Source organism: Diabrotica virgifera, chromosome 4 (assembly GCF_917563875.1).
Source record: "Diabrotica virgifera virgifera chromosome 4, PGI_DIABVI_V3a".
Lineage (NCBI taxonomy): Eukaryota > Metazoa > Arthropoda > Insecta > Coleoptera > Chrysomelidae > Diabrotica > Diabrotica virgifera.
The window spans coordinates 172,411,563-172,428,712 of NC_065446.1; the positions used below are offsets into that span (position 1 = coordinate 172,411,563).

Sequence of the window (17,150 nt, forward strand, 5' to 3'; positions counted from 1 at the left end):
ATTTTACTGGTATTCGTATTTCTATCTGAATGTTGTTTGTTTTTATTTATACAATAAATATATGTTATGCAATCAATTTGCTATTTACAGTAAAGGTTTAATTCAAATTGTTTATGCACGAGGAATTTGACACCGATTTCAACTAGGTCAAATTTATAAAACCATTACTAATTAAAAAATCACTTACCGCTCGCAAAATGTTAAATCAAAATCCTTCTGTGTCCTTTGTACACAAACAACATTCACAACACGAAATAATCCTAAATCAATCCTAAATCACTTTTAAATCAATTTACATCACATATCTAAATGGTTTTCGTGGTACAGCCCGAATCCGAGTTGTTTACCGCCGAGTCACATAAAATACGTGCGACCTCCTCGCTTGCTTCAACTCAACCCAGCTTGCTATTAATCAACTTTTTTTTCATACGCGGGATCCAGACCTAATAGTAAATCAGCTCATTTTAATCAAATAATTATCGCAATGGAACAAATAAATACTCTTTAATTATACATACACATAATATACACAAACGTATGTACGATAATGTATATACGAACAGAATTTATTTCGGCGAAGCGATGATGGTCGCGAATTCAATGCTATTTCGTCATCCAAAAAAAGAGGTGCTATACATATACAGTGAGGACGTTTGAGTTAGAATAAATTTATTTTCTCGAGAATTAGCGATTCTGGAGATAAATCCCGAAACAGGTAGATTTTTATTTTTAAATTATAACGTTTTAGCATAAATATCATACTAGTAACGTCATCCATCTGGGCGTGATGACGTAATCGATGATTTTTTTAAATGAGAATAGGGGCCGTGTGATAGCTCATGTGAAAGGTTATTCAAATATCTATTCATTAACTTTTAACTACCTGCGTATCAAATTATAACATAACTACACGCGTGGCGTACTTTATACGCCACAAGAAAATACACTTAAAAACAACGGAATTGTTTATTTTTTTTTTGTTGAAAAAATACACTTAGTTGTTTGTTATAAACCCCATTCGGCATTAGCGAATACATACTTGGGAGTTTCTTCTCAGTAAACCAATTGGGATTTATATCTGGAATCTGATTCCATGATAAATAAAATAACTAATAATTTTTTTTAAATGAGATCTTTTACATGAGAGAAAGTTAAACCAATTGTAAAGCACATTCCAGTGATAGGATAGGGTTAGGTAGATAAACAAGGTCAAAATATCCTTTAAAATGACCTACCACACGACCCCTATTCTCATTTAAAAAAATCATCGATTACATCATCACGCTCAGATGGATGACGTCACTACTATATGACATATATGCCAGAACATTATAATTTTAAAACAAAAATCGACCTGTTTCGGCATTTATCTCCAGAATCGCCCATTCTGGAGGAAATGAATTTATTCCAACTCAAACGTCCTCACTGTATACGCGTTATCTACGTGGATCCTAAATTTTTAAAATTCTTTCATTTTACAAACAGGAAATGATAAATTATGATAAGAATAAGAGTTATAATTAGACAATGTTGAATTGATTAAATATAAATTGTATTCATTGTTAATACAAATTGAAATTTTTGATGCAACTATATTTTTATTAAATAATAATTAATACATTTAAAAATTATTATGATTAGTTTTCAAAAACATGGAGTTAAAACAAATAATGAATTTTTGTAGTTTGGAAAAAATGGCATTTTCTTCAGAATAGAAAGATTAACATCAGAGATACGAAAAAATGTTTCAATGTGAAATTGTAACTTATTTAATTTCCAACAACCTGGTTTGCAAAATTTTTTTTGGCGGCAAAAGTTGAGTGAGCTATTGACAATAAAACTTGTAATTAATAACACGCAAAAACCACCTTTACCAACCCTTTCAAAGTCGCCTCTTTTTGCGACTGAGGATTTTAAAAAGATTTATAGTATTAAGGCCATGGGTACATAATTCGCAAATATCTTACCGCTATCCTTACTTTTTTTGTCTTTACATGGCAAATTACGTGTAGTAAAATTCACACTGGTATGGATATGTAAACATTACTAGAACGTATGATATGTTACTGATAACTGTTATTTATATAATTGCAAATTATTAATTCATTTAATAAATGTGATAATTTTTTCACTATCTGACTAATAATTTATTTGTACAACAAAAACTAATACTCAATCGAGAAAAAAGGAAAAGTGTTGAAGTGATTTTTTAATAATATATTGTTACTATGGAAAGCTTACAATTTTGAACATCTTTAACAACAAAATACTTGGATCACAGAATATATCTTGATGTATTCTCTGCTTGGATCTTCCATAAATAATACACAATAAATAACTTTTTATAAAGTTCACGTCTTTTAAAATTAATTATTTTTCAAATACACTATATATCAATATTATTTAATCAACAACTCAAAATATTCCCGATTTATGTCAAATATTTAAAATTGTCACTGATTGTCAATGTCTGACTGACAATATTCTATTCTAGTATTATATGACAAAGATAGATTTGGAAAATATAAACGCAGAATGAAAGACTAAATTATTACCGAGGGCCGAAAGTCCCTTAGAATAAATAAAAAGTTTATTTTGAATGAGATATTTGAAATTAAAAATCGTACTAAATTTTCTGTTAGTTTTTCACCCCTGTAACTTATTAAAATAAACAATATAGAAGTTCTCAGGAACTTTCGGCCCTCGCTAATAACGTAATCTTTCATTCTGCGTTTAAATTTTTCAAAAATACTTAAGTATTAGTTTTCTCAGGATTCGAAAAAAATGAATCCCCATTTAAATAGCATTGCAGCCGAAAATACGTATCCATCCTCTTAATAGGCTTATAGATCTTGTAAAAACCTATAAAATTCTTTTTTACCAAACTTTCTAAGATAAAAAATTAAAAATTTACGGTTAAAAATCAATAGATTTGTTTAAAAAAAAAGCAGAAATCCAATTGGAAGCGTAATAATGTAAGTTAGCGGATTTTTAGTAATTGGTCTTATTCATTCTTCTTTATTTATGTATTATTAATAGATTCTAGAAGTTTGACTGGTTTAGAATGATTAGATTTAAAAAAAAACTGGAGTCAAAACAAATAACGAATTTTTATAGTTTGGTAAAAAATGAAATTTTCTTCAGAATAGAAAGATTATCATCAGAGATACGAAAAAATGTTTAACTATGAAATTGTGCGTTATTAAATTCCCAAGAACTTGGTTTGAAAAAATTTTTTCTACGGCAAAAATTGAGTAAATCGTAAATGAGTATGTATATTGAAAACATTCATTTTTTCGATATAAAACTAACACTTTGGATAGCGAATAAATCGATAATTATTAATTTTGTCAAAAAAATGTATAATCGGTTTGCTAAACTCAGACACAACTGGCTGGATATTTTAGTAAGTAATTTTGCCAACTTCGTAAAATTGGCAAAAAAATAATTACTAAATAGTTAATAATTACTAAATAGTTAGTAATTTTGGCAAATTTGGCAAAATTGACAAAAAACAAAAAAATTACCAACTAAAATCACTAGCCAGTTGTGTCTGAGTTTAGCGAACAGACTATAGAATATTTTTTGCTTAGAATGAATGTTTTTATCAACTTTTACGATGAAAATATAATAAACAATTTCCACCCCCATGGTAAAAGCTCCTTTGGGCATCATATAGATTTTGATCGTTGGACTAATTTATTCTCAAATTTTCCGACTACTTATTAGTTCCACATCTGCATCCAATCTTGCATCTCCTATTGAAAATCACGAGTCACGAGCAGTTCCTAGAAAGAAAGCTCTTTGCTTGCCACCACATAGGTAAAAATATTTTAAAGGCTATTCACGTTCACTATTATATTCAGATCTATCGATCTATTTAGAAAAATCATTTAATTTTTATGACTAAGAAGAAATTTTTTAGATTTGGCAACAGTGCGGCAAGTAAAAAAGGAAACTGTACGTAACTGTAGCCAAAAAATATAGTTTACTAAATACATCGTTGAGGCAGCAGCTCTCGATTCATTTATTATTCAGGCTTATAAGAGACGGAAGATCGTATTCACGTTTTTGAAAGAAGGATAGAGATACTCGGTGAATGTCGGTGATAGAATGACTCAATTTTTAGTGAAGAATGAGATATCTTCCCCTCAATACCTCAATCAACGCTAAAACGTAAAAATCCACTGGACCTTATTTATAAATAAGTTTTATAACTCACCGTAATTGTGTTTATATTTTAGATATATGCATTGTTTGTAAATGCGAAATGTATGTTTGTATGTAGTTATCAAATGTCATGTTTGTTCCATACTAGAGATCCAGTCATTAGACTGACCTCTCTAACCTCATTTTTTTACTTCAAACCCAAAAGACGCTTATTGTTAGAATTTTTATAACTAACAAATTGCTGAATAAACGTTTCAAAAAAAAATTGGTGATTTTTTAAGTGACCTTCTTGGGTGTGAATCTGTCTTTTTAGTTTACTCCTCCTGGTTTAAAAACTTCCCTTAGTTTTTGAAGACAGTTTTTAGCAAATAAAAGTCTATTAAAATATAGATGTTACAACAGTGATTTGATCACAAAAATACAAAGTTTACTATAATTAAATAATAAAAATAATTAACAATATTTTAAATATAAAACTTTTCGTTAAGAAACTGCTTTCTAGTTGCATCCTGTATCTCCGGCTTTATAAGCACGGAGACGACGAATATAATATAAGAAAGCAGAAAGGACACGGTCACGTATACACTTTCTTTTCGTCTAGGAAAAGGACCGAAAGACAGTTTCAAGTACTCAAAAATCTGAGTACAGATAAAAAGAGAAAAGGAAGTTTTTGCTTTTATTTGATTCAGAGTTGGACCACCATCTCCAGATAGCTATTTCTGCCTCTCAGGTGTTATCAATGAAGCTATGTAGTCAGAACTACTGCTTATTGTTAAATTTGATAAAATACCGCATGCACACAATTTCGATTCTATCATTGACAAAGCTACCATCATATTCCTTCAGTATTAAGATTGTAATATTTGAAAACAAGCCATGATAAAATCTATTCTGAATGGTCTCGAAAATAACTTAACTAAAATATACCTATATACGCCAGTCAATGGGAGTAAGAATAGGATATTACCTCCGAATTCTATCATACTGCATGGATTTTAATAAAATTTTGGGAATAGTCTCTGCTTTGCCAGTTTGTTACGGAAAATAAAGATCGAGAGATGTTACTGAATAAATGAAATGAATATTAATATATTATACAAAATTCAGTTAATCTCTCTATCTCATATCAGGGATTTATTATGGGTTAACAGAAGGTGACCCGGGTATTTCTGAGCATTAAAACAACCTATAACTACAAAAATTTATTGAACATAAATGAAAAACATAAATTGAAAAAAAAATAGGGGAATTGCAACAAAATATAAGAAAATGTATAATGACTATTGAAACTATTAACTATAAAATATAATACAGTAGGGGACACCGGGGTTGGTTGTCATACGGGGTACGTTGACACTGTGCATTTAAATTACGCACCGTTCATAGTAAAACACAGCCCGTCGACCTGTGCATGCACAAACCTTCGGCGCTTGTGTTACCATACTTTCAGTCGAAGTTGTAACGTTATTCAGTGAATATAGTGCTAATTTGTGATTTTACATTTGGTGAGTAATTTTTCGTTGTCGTTCACTTTTTTTAATATAATCTAGTACAAAAATTTCAGTTATTTTCTGTGACGATGGTGTGAAAGCATATTGATAGCTCTTTAATCTGACGTAAAGAAATTTACAGTTTATGAATTCGTAAACACGTGTTACCCATTTTAGTTAAAAAACCGTCATCGGGGTTGGTTGGCATTTTATAAATGGGGCAGGTTGTCACGTTGTGCCAACCTGCCCCTTATATCACTATGAAATCGATTGTTTGTAACAAAAGTATTATGTAATTATTATCTAATTATTTCCAGGCGTAACCATGCGAACCTATAAAAAAAACAGGGCGAGGAAAAATACCTGCTGACGTTATATTACTCCGCCAACTCAGGTTAATTCACATTCTATTCCTCCTACAATATCAACTACCAAATTCTACAGTACAGTATCAGCAACTACGCCTGTATAATCTGTTAACGACACATCGGATAAATTATTTTCTGATGGTGCCTCTGCGCTTCCATCAACTTCCAGCAACAATTTATTGACAAACTTTAGACCATTTCCTAAAGCTGGCGACAGAAAAACAAATACCGAACGAGGAAGAAAAATACGTTCCACTGCAACTCACACATACACCAATCCAAAAAGCTTTAGAAGCGGAAACAAAAGGCAACACAGGAGAAGAAGGCAGCAGTTACTGCTAGAAAAGAGAAAAGAATCGCAAAAAACTTTGCTTCCACTTCAACCAAAACGACGGTTGATAATGCCAAAAAAGATTTATTTAAGAGAAAAATAAAGAAAAAGCGTCCATTAACAGTACCTTCAGATGAGGACTCAGACCGGGATAATGCTTTCTGTCCAGTTTTCATAGAGCCACATTCCAACAGTCACCCTGGAAAACAGTGGATCGAATGCAACTTTTCAGCACACTTCAAATTTTATTGCACTGATGGCAATATTGTGCCATATTATAGATGTCAAAACTGCTATTTTGATGAATACTAACAGTATTTCTGAATACAGATTTCTAATTATTTTATTAATTTAAAACAAATGAAGTTGTTTGAATTCATACCTTCTTATTAAATACATTTACCTATATTTTTTCGGCTTCTATTATTTTATATACCTACCTATTATTGATAACTGTTCCTTTGCATCTTTTCCAAGTGTAGTTATGTTTTATACTTATATGCCAACCTACCCCAAGGGCTATGACAATTTGCCCCAATCACGGGGCAAATTGACATAGGTTGTAGAGCTACTCTTATTATTTTATATGAGTACAGTAAAACCTCGATATAACGGACTAATTGGGGGAACGGGGTGTCCGTTATATAAAAATAGTTTTAAAATAAATAAAAAAGTTCTTTTTTGAAAATATGTACACTGTATTTAAATATAAATAAAAAACACAAACAAAATTCTATTTAATTATCTTCAGAAATTCGTCGTGAAGTGACGTTGTTTTATATCGACACGCTTGCTTTCGGTAATCCTGCTTTGAAAAAGGAAGGTTTTGTTTGCACTTTTGAAGTTTGCTGTTTTTTTATAATCAACTCTCTAAAATTACGAAATTGCGTATAATACAGTTGAACTTCGTTGTCTGAATAATCAATAAATGTTATTAGATCGTTAAGATGCAATCTTACCTCTGAGAACTTCATTTTTTGCAGTGTTGTTTTGCCTTCTTTGCTATCTTCACTTCCATCCTCATGTGTTAGGTTCATAACTTCATCTGCTATTTCACTTTCAGTCGTGATATTATACCCAGGGACACCTTCATCTACTTTTAGCCATTGTAAAATAAAACATCTCAGCTACCTACTTCTTCTCCGGCATTATTAGATATGTATTGTCTTACAGAAATCAGGAATTTCCAACCCTTCTAAGCTTATGTCTGCATCTTGGCCAACAGACCATTTTTTTTACTAGATATTCGTTTGGTTTCCAAAATTATTCCCTGATCCATGGGTTGAATATGCGATGTTGTATTTTTGGCAAAAAAAACATACAACTAAAGTTTCTAGGTAGGTGTAGCATTTGGAGTCCACGGGGACCCCGTTGGTATTCAATGTATCTTGGTATGTGACAGGTTAAGCATGTATCATATCAACAGGGCGTTTTTAATTTTTTTACATTTGACCCGATTTTTCGTCCGTTATATCCGAAGTCCGTTATATAGAGGTCCGTTATATCGAGGTTTTACTGTATGTTGGAATACATCTAGAGATCTAGAAAAAAGGGAATATTGAAGTCATGTTCACTTTATCTTACGGTAATGCGCACTTTTCAAAACAAATAATACTAATCGTTAAAAAAAATATAATAGGCGAATCTATGACAACCAACCCCGTTCTCCCCTACTGTTGAGGCTTAAAAGACCTAACTTATCACATTTATACACCCTAATAAGTACCTAGGAATATGGTAAATATGAATATAGGATACACCCGGATCAGTAAAATGTACCTACATTAAGCAAGAATCAGATATATCGACCGTAACCCTACTATATTAATATTATCAAAGATGGGGTGAATAATTTATACCCTGAAGTGTGAAATACCTACTTCTTTACTTCTTGTAAGTCTACCTGTGGAATTAACTAAGTAAAATTAAAATATAATACCCTATAATTACTATGTTAAAATTAATACCTTCGTATAGAGCTATGTTCTGGTGTACAACGAGGGTAACAGGAAGGACTTAGGTCTGAACAAAGTAGTAGGTATAGGCACAGTATAGATGTTATATATAAAAATAGAGGTTATAGTACTGTAGTTCTCTCGGGGGAACCTGTAACCCTTAGAGAGCGCGTTCCCAAGGTGGCGGATAGGGGCATGTCCTCACCAGCCTAGTGCTGGCGGATGGGTAGGAAATAAAATACTACCCGCGGACCAACAGGTAGGGCGGAGGATGCTCTAATAGTATGATAAAATTGATCCAAATAATGGCATAACCCAGACATCCAAAGTGAAAGTTATCCTCCAACACCAAATTGTTCTATATGGTCCACATAATGTTCAGAAAAAAGTCACACCATTTTGAGCGTCGGGCTTGGGGGGGGGGGAGTAGGTTTTTCGTCAGTATTTCTAAAACTATGCGGTTTAGCATGAACAACATTCTATACAAAAGCCTCTATGCATAATCCTTCTAAAATGAACGGTTTTAAAGTTACGGAGGTAGTATAGTATAATTATTGGTCCAAAAAGGCCTAACCCAGACATTCAAAGTAAAAGTTTTCCTTCAACACCAAATTGTTCTATATGGTCCACATATTGTTTAGTAAACACCATTTTGACCGTCCGGTTTGGGGGGAGATGGGGGAGAAGTCGGTAAATTAGTAGTTTTTTTACGTTTTTCGTCAATATTTCTAAAACTATGCTTAAGCGTAAAGAAAATTCTATACAAAAATGTTCTACATAAAATTTAAAACAAAAAAGGTTCTATACATAATTGTTATAAAATCAACGGTTTCAGAGTTACGGAGGGTGAAAAGTGGAGGTTTTCGATACATTTTATCTTATTTGGGCAATTAATGATGATTTTGGGTGGGGAGGTTGACGTATCTTCAAGGGCTTATCACTAACATACCATCGGCCACTAAAATAGCAAAGTTAATTTACAAATCCCAATCCTGTTAAAAAAAATTTCTATAAATTGCCCAAAGAATATAAAAAGTATCGAAAACCTCCACTTTTCACCCTTCATAAGTCTGGAACCGTTGATTTTATTAACAATTATGTATAGGATCTTTTTTGTTTTAAATTCCATGTAGAACATTTTTGTATAGAACATTGTTTAGGCTAAAGTATAGTTTTAGAAATATTGACGTAAACGTAAAAAAAACTAAATTACCGACTTTTACCCCATCCCCCCCCCCAATCCGTACGCTCAAAATGGTGTAACTTTTTACTGAACAATATGTGGACCATATAGAACAATTTGGTGTTGAAGGAAAACTTTTACTTTGGATGTCTGGCTTAGGCCTTTTTTTGGACCTATTATACTATACTACCTCCGTAACTTTGGAACCGTTCACTTTAGAAGGATTATGCATAGGACCTTTTTTATTTCAAATTTAATGTAGAACATTTTTGTATAGAAGGTTATTCATGCTAAACCGCACAGTTTTAGAAATATTGACGAAAACCCTAGAAAACTACGAATTTACCGATTTCTCTCCCCTCTCCCCCCAAACCCGACGCTCAAAATGGTGTGACTTTTTTCTGAACATTATGTGGACCATATAGAACAATTTGGTGTTAGAGGATAACTTTCACATTGGATGTCTGGGTTTGGGTCTAGTTATACCATACTATAAAGCTGTAGAGAAAGCAAATCCTCTAGGAGAAGGAATACTCCAAAATCAAACCCTGGTCCTCCAGGTCGGGGGTTGAGGCATCGGGTTAACTCCCCGTTACTCGGAAAAATTCAAACTGTTAAAAAACCTAGCGAAACGCCTCGGAATCGATTGATTATAACACGACGACACATGCTACGGAAAAGGATAACGAATATTGGAACTTAGAACGTACAAGGGTTTAAACAAAAAATAAATGAAGTAATACACGAAATAAATAGACTGAACATGAAAGGGTCAAGGATCAGAAAATATCGGAGAATATGATTACTTCTACAGCGGGGTACCAAAGGAGAAAAGAGCCCAACAAGGCGTAGGTATTGTTACGCGATTGACTCTACTATTTTATTTATTTATATCTTTAGGCACTAAGTTTAATTTAAATAAAGGAAGACTTACTTATCAAGTGGAACCCCGATAACCCGGAAGTCCGGCTAACCCGGACCGATTTTCATCAGATAAACATTTTGATTTTCAATATTTTGTATTTTTCAATTTAATTGTGGCTTATTTCCAATCAAAATAGTTAATTATCAGACAAACCTTTCAACAATAAAAATGTATGTAATATAATATTTGAGAGATAATGTGTATGTGCGTAATTTGAACTATACGATATTAAAAATGACTCATAGCACACGCCGCAGAAACAACAGCCACCTGTCTGTAGTATCTATTCCTTTTTATTTCAAACTGTCAGCATTGTTTAGGAAAGACTATTTAAAAAATTCTTTTATAAACAATGGTCTTTAGTATTGTGTGTCTTGTATTGTTCGCTTCCATTTGCTTACGTTTGGGTTTGGTGTTTTTTAGTAATTTTAATGAGTAGGTATTACTGTGAATACTGTGCATATTTATAAATATATTTCATGTTATTTCAATTCTAACGGAGTTTATCTGTAAGTATACCGTATTTTATTAATTTTTACCATATTCTCCGGCTATCTCGGATTTTCGATAACCCGGATCGGTCGCGGTCCCGATTAATCCGAGTTATCGAGGTTCCACTGTATTATTTTATTTACATCACTTATTTATTTTAATAATTACAAATAACACCAACTAACACATCTAATTTATTTACAAACTCAAATTTATGATTTAATTAACTAAACATAATAATTCCGATAACTAATAAATACATTTCATATCTTCGATTCGAATACATTAAGTTACGCGACGCGCTTCGATGAATGAATGACTGGCCTGTGCTCGAATCTCGGTTCTATATATACTTCGGCAGCGGTCGTCTCGAACGCCGTGGATAGGAATGGTATTGTCTCGTAACGCCGAGAAGCTTCGGGAAGAAATAGGCCAATTCGTGAGCGGACTAAATAGTGTCACAGTATACTTATACGCAAGAAACTAAGGAGATTCATAACTGCTTGGGAAGCCATCAGCGAAAGGCTCATAAAAATGAATCTAACTATCAAAGGAAAAAAGATTACGAGTATTGGAGTATATGCAGTAAACGATGATGCATTGGTGAATATTAAAGACGATTTTTTTGAAAAGCTACATTCAGAAATTGCAAATATCGGCAGATCACGAGAAATTATAATCTTGGGGAACCTAAACAGTAGAACAGGCAAGAAACAGCACAACAAAGTCATAGGCCAATATGGTGAAGAAGCTATAAATGACAATGGTACTAGACTAATAGCCGTATGCGAACAAAATGATATGAAAATCACAAATGGATTCTTCCAACACCGAGATATCTATAAATATACATGGACACAAAATACCCGAGGGCTGAAATCAATCATAGACTATACAATCATAAGACAAAAGACTAAATTGATTGTACAGGATGTGCAGGTATATAGAGGAGCCACTTGCGGCAGTGACCACCATCTATTAAAAACAAAGCTCACAACAGGAATAGATAGAGCAAGAGATTTAAAAGAAGCTGCAGCGGAAATAGAAAAATTAACAGAAAAGAAATACAACCTAAACAGCTTAGAACAAGAAAGCGTGAGGGATTTATACAGGAGTAGACTAGATAAAAAGTTAGAAACCATGCAATTTACCAGCAATGAAGAGCATTATCATTATATAAAAACATGTCTTCAGGAAGCAGCAACAGAGGCCCTCGGACTCCAATTAAAAAACCACAGAAAAACTCCGTATTGGTGGGACGAAGAAATAGAACAAGAGATTAAAAATAAAAGAGAGAAGTATAAAAAATTTCTGAACACAAGGACCGACGCCGATAAGGTAGAATACAAGAGGGTCCAAGCTAAAGTGCGAAAAATGATATGCCAAAAGAAGAATGAGGCTTGGGAGCAAAAGTGTAACATGATTAACACACATTTAGGAGGACGGAAAAGTACAGAAAGTTGGAAAGTATTAAAATCGCTACGACAGGAAAAGAAAAGAGATATAATATCAGCAATCACACCGGATCAATGGGACGAATATTTTGAAAAACTCCTAAATGAGGACAGAGCGGAATTTTTAAATAACAGTGATACCAGCAATGTAAATATCTTAGCCTCACCATTACGAGTAACAACAAAAGAAGTATGTAAGTCTTTAAAAAATAACAAAGCACCAGGACCAGGGACCATACCAGCTGAACTAATAAAATATGGCACAACAAAATTATATGAAAACCTGGCTAAACTCTTTCAAAGATGCATCAACGGAGCGGAAATCCCAGAAGAATGGAAGGCATCATGGATATCCACCATACATAAAAAAGGCAGATGGGATCAATGTGATAACTACAGAGGCATCGCTGTAACGAACTCAGATATCAGCCGAATATACGGAAAACTGATTAAAAATAAAATCGAAAACGAATATAAAGATATAAAAGCTGAAGAACAGGCAGGATTCAGGGCAGGGAGATCAACGGTTGACCATCTGTTTTGTATTACACAGATTATTGAGAAGAAACTGGCCGTCAACCAGGAGGTGCATCTGTTATATGTGGACTTAAGAAAAGCGTATGATAGCATCCCACAAAACAAACTATGGGAAGCATTAGAGAAAACCAATATAAGCGCAAATTTAATAACAGCGACGAAACAATTGTATACCAAAACTGCAGCAAGGGTGAAAGTTGGAAGCACGCTATCGAGAGTCTTTAAAAAATAACAAAGCACCAGGACCAGGGAACATACCAGCTGAACTAATAAAATATGGCACAACAAAATTATATGAAAACCTGGCTAAACTCTTTCAAAGATGCATCAACGGAGCGGAAATCCCAGAAGAATGGAAGGCATCATGGATATCCTCCATACATAAAAAAGGCAGATGGGATCAATGTGATAACTACAGAGGCATCGCTGTAACGAACTCAGATATCAGCCGAATATACGGAAAACTGATTAAAAATAAAATCGAAAACGAATATAAAGATATAAAAGCTGAAGAACAGGCAGGATTCAGGGCAGGGAGATCGACGGTTGACCATCTGTTTTGTATTACACAGATTATTGAGAAGAAACTGGCCGTCAACCAGGAGGTGCATCTGTTATATGTGGACTTAAGAAAAGCGTATGATAGCATCCCACAAAACAAACTATGGGAAGCATTAGAGAAAACCAATATAAGCGCAAATTTAATAACAGCGACGAAACAATTGTATACCAAAACTGCAGCAAGGGTGAAAGTTGGAAGCACGCTATCGAGAGGATTCCAAATTAGCAAAGGCCTAAAACAAGGGTGCTGCCTTTCACCGACATTATTTAAGATCTACCTCGAGCAAACTCTAAAACTTACCGATCAACAACAATACAATATACACTTTGTCATTTGCAGACGACCAACTTGTACTAGCGCAAGACTACGATGATATAGAATATATGACAAGGAAATTAATAGAGGAGTACAAAAAAGGTGGTTTGGAAATAAACATAAAGAAGACCGAATATATGTGTATCGGTGGGACACAGCAGGACCTTACACTGGGGAATGGCGAAATTATTAAACATTGCGACGCATATAAATACCTGGGTATGACCATCACACAAGAAGGAAACGTAGACCGGACGATAGAAGAAAGAAACAACCAGGGAAGAAAAGCAATTACCCTTCTCAATAGCATCCTGTGGGACCAGTCAATATCAAACAACAACAAACATAGAATATACAATACAATTGTTACGAGTATAATCACTTACAGCAGTGAAGTATGGCAAATAAAAGAAAGATACAAGAGAAAACTTGAAGCAACAGAAATGGATTTCTGGAGGCGCTCAGCAGGAAAATCAAGATTAGAAAGGGTAACCAACAACAGAATTAGGGAAATAATGAATGTGAAAACACAATAGTAGATGAAATTAGTACCAAACAGCTTAGATGGTATGGACACGTACAAAGAATGTCCGAAGAACGACTCCCGAAACAAATCCTAACGTGGACCCCTCATGGTAGACGAAAAAGAGGAAGCCCCGCCTTAGTTGGAGAGAAGGCATAAATCGAGAAATGAGAGAAGGAGAATTGGATGAAGACCTTTGGATGGACCGAAGTGAATGGCGACTAGGCATCGGAAGACGTAGGAGAACGTTTTAAAACCGATATATACAAGTTACAGTACTGACTTTCTCTTCTTGCTCACGGGGTCGCAGGTGGGTGTTCCAGTTGTGATGATTCTGGTTGAATTAACTAGGTGCTAGCTTCTAGTTGGTGGTATTAGGAGTTAGAACAGCCACGAGTCCCATGTGGTGTCCTCCGGAAATTGGCCTACCAAGGAGAGAAAATACACTGTCAGTAGGGACTATACGGGACAGTAGAAATACTAGAGGCTATAAGCTTAGTAATAGCTTTAAAGATATTTACCTGTGGTGGTATGTGGCCAACGGATAGGGTTGTTACCAGGACCTTCCCTTAGCGTCGAGCGATGAAAGGCAGCCTAGGAAAGACACAGGGCATTAGTCCAAGCATACCACAACGACCAAAACTATTGTAAGAGGTAGTAACTATTGTATTTTTAATAGAGAAAAGAAAAAATTGAAATTCAGAGTGTTAAAATACTCAAAAATCCCATAGACCAACTTCTACGACGTTGTTTTTCTTCCAAAAGAAAAGAAAGCGCCATCTCCTTATTCAAAGTCTACCCTATGACGATGTGTGCTTTTATCTTGGGGGTGGTTCCCACCCCTTCTCAGGGGTATAAATTCGCTAGGGAACATAATTCTAAGCAAAAACTGTTTCATATTTTTTTTGGAAAACTCAATACTTTTTGAGTTATTCGTGGTTGAAAATTGGTAATTTTCATTGAAAGAAACACCTTTTCAAACGGTTTTTTTGCGAATACATGAAAAAAACTATGCATCTAACTAAAAAACTATATAAAACATTTTTGTAGGTTATTAAAAAACAAAGAGACGCTTGCCCTCATAAATCTTCTAGTTATAATACAAAAAGAGATATGGTAGGTGAAAAGAGTTTGATTTTTTGGTACATGCTCAAATTGGTGTATTCAACTTGAAATAACAGGGAAACGGTCGATTTTTATTTGTATAATGCCACAAATACCTTTGTAGTGCTTGAAAGGACCTTTAAAATGAGCAAATAAAGCTCCATCACATTCAAACTAAGCGAGATATACTGCAAACAAAATTGGTAACTAATGTAATTTAAGAAAAAATGGAGAAGTATATTTAACCCCTCATCCACCAAAATTGAAATGCATCGTTTTACTTCTACAATACCTTTTATTATAGTGTTATTTCTATGTTCAAAAAGTTGGCCGGGTTTAAAATGAATAATTTTTGAAAAAAATAAGATCAAATTCTAGAGTGCATTTTTAAATTTTCTTAAAAATTTTCTTTTTTCCTCCATGTAACTTGAAAATGATAAGAGATACAGTAATGAAATACAAAAACGAAATTTGTATCTAAAAAACTCAACATTCTTGTGTGGTATCTTTTTTTCGTATCTCTTATCATTTTCGAGTTTTTCATGGAAAAAAAGGAAGATTTTTAAGAAAATTTAAAAATGAGCTCTATAATTTGATCTTATTTTTTTCAAAAAGCATTCATTTTAAACCAGTCCAACTGTTCGAAAATAGAAATAACACTATGATAAAAAGCATTATAGAAGAAAAACGATATGTTTAAATTCTGACGGATGAGGGGTTAAACTTTCTTCTTAAAATACATTACTCATCAATTTATTTGCAGCATATCTAGCTTAGATTGAGTGTAATCGACATTTAATATTGCTCACTTTAAAGGCCTTTTCAAGCACTACAAAAGTTATTATCATTATACACCTAAAATCGACCGTTTCTCTGTTATTTCAAGTTGAATACACCGATTTGAGCATACACCAAAAAAACAAACTCTTTATCACCTACCCTATCCCTTTTTGTATTATAACTAGAAGATTTATGAAGGAACGAACTCTTTGTTTTTTTACAAGCTACAAAAATATTTTATATAGTTTTTCGTTAGATGCATAGTTTTTAAGGTATTCGCAAAAATCCGTCCGAAAAGGTGTAATTTTTTAATGAAAATGGCCAATTTTCAACCACGAATAACTCAAAAAGTATCGAGTTTTCAAAAAATATTTATAGAACAGTTTTTGCTTAGAATTAGGTTCTCTAGCCTCTTCCATGGCTATTTTAACCAAAAAAATTTTCAACATCGAGAAGGGGTGGGAACCACCCCCCAAGACGAAAGAGCACATCGGCCTAGGGTAGACTGTTTCTTGAGCTATTCCCTACTTATTGTGAAAATATCAAGTAAATCGATGTAGCAGGATGGAATTCGGAACCGAATACCCTCATTGACTGCCCTAATACAGATGGGTCAAAAATGGACAATGTTTGTTCAAATTATTTTTATGGGAAAAAAGCGAATTTCATACAGATTTTTTTAACGGTGTATATACAATCTTGTATGTCTAATCTATGTACATTTCAAAATAGTTGCTGAAACAAACTGCTTAAAACAAATTTCACACGTTTACGGCTTTTCTAGTGTGTATACTCAAATGCGTTTTCAAAGTATTGCTTAGTCTAAATTGTTTGAAACAAACTTCACACTTGTAAGGCTTTTCTCCAGTATGTGTTTTCATATGTATTTTAACCTTGAATTTTTGACTAAACTGTTTGAAACAAACTTCAAGGCTTTTCTCCTGTATGTGTTCTGAAATGT

The 17,150-nt window shown here is 33.5% G+C and overlaps 1 long non-coding RNA gene across 1 annotated transcript; it reads right to left on the bottom strand.

Annotated features, from left to right (window-relative positions):
- Positions 1–5,359: 5,359 nt before the first annotated feature.
- On the bottom strand, positions 5,360–15,768 carry LOC126883242 (uncharacterized). Its single transcript, XR_007697585.1, has 2 exons — positions 14,827–15,768; positions 5,360–14,730 (listed from the first exon to the last, which is right to left on the bottom strand). It is a non-coding gene; the product is annotated as an uncharacterized LOC126883242 (long non-coding RNA).
- Positions 15,769–17,150: the final 1,382 nt, after the last annotated feature.